Source organism: Myotis brandtii, unplaced genomic scaffold (assembly GCF_000412655.1).
Source record: "Myotis brandtii unplaced genomic scaffold, ASM41265v1 scaffold743, whole genome shotgun sequence".
In the NCBI taxonomy this organism is placed as follows: domain Eukaryota; kingdom Metazoa; phylum Chordata; class Mammalia; order Chiroptera; family Vespertilionidae; genus Myotis; species Myotis brandtii.
The window spans coordinates 938,929-939,895 of NW_005370960.1; the positions used below are offsets into that span (position 1 = coordinate 938,929).

Here is a 967-nt window from a genome sequence, read left to right on the forward strand (position 1 = left end):
CGGCAGAGGGCACAGGGAGTTGTGGGAGCTCAGCGCCCTGGTGCGGGCACTGCACTTTCAATGCCCTCGTGATCAGCTGTTTGCTGGGCTATTTCAAACCTCCGTGGACCGCAGGGGAGGTGTTCCCACTGCTGTGTGCCTCAGGGCTTTTGTTTAAACAGTGAAGACCCATCTGCTAACTGGCCCTGCAGCCTGTCCTCTGAGAGCTGCTGGGAGGGACAACCCCAGGGGACCAGGGTCCTTCCTCACACCTGCAGGGACGAGGTCAGAGGATCTCGGAGCAGCAAGGCCACCTGCCCCCCTTGCCCTGAAGGAGCAGGTGTGGCCCTGGGGCCCTGGTCGCGGCTGCGGTGGACACTCCCCACCAAACACAGTAGCGGGCTCAGCGGGGCCGCGGTTCCAGCCCATGGAGAGAAGGAAACGCCCGTGTTTTCCCTCCAGCGGTTCTCCCTGGGCTTCCTGAAGCTTCATGTATGTTCCCTTCCCGTCGCTGCTGTCATGAGGCAGAGACAGCGGCTGCTCCACCAGGGACGTCCCTCATCACTGCAGGCTCAGCCTTAAAGGGCCACCGTCGCCACCGGCCGCTCGGCTGCTTGTGGCCATGCACGTCCGAGCTCCTTATTTCTCTGGGACAACGAGGCTGGATGCTTTAACCAAATGCACAGCCTTTGGATTCTAAACTAAACATCAAATCTTAAAGGAACAGCCAACCCCACAAAATCAGAACATGAAAAACTACTCAGGTGTTTACAAAACTACAAACTCCGCTCTGAATGTCACCTTCCTACAGAAACGCAAACACAATTAAACAGAGGAGAACAATGAAAAGGGCCCTAGAACTTTCCAAGACTCAAGTAAAAGCAGGTGAGTTCATTGTAAGGAAAACAGGAAGAATTAAAGATTTTAAAACCCATCACCCTCCCCTTGCGCCTGCCCCAGGCCTGCAGGGTGGCTTGGGGGGGGGGGG

The 967-nt window shown here is 56.6% G+C and overlaps 1 protein-coding gene across 1 annotated transcript in view; it reads right to left on the reverse strand.

The window, feature by feature from the left end:
• ABCA13 (ATP-binding cassette, sub-family A (ABC1), member 13) overlaps window positions 1–967 on the reverse strand; it is a 132,498-nt gene that overhangs the window by 66,115 nt on the left and 65,416 nt on the right. The gene's annotated exons all lie outside the window — the stretch shown is intronic.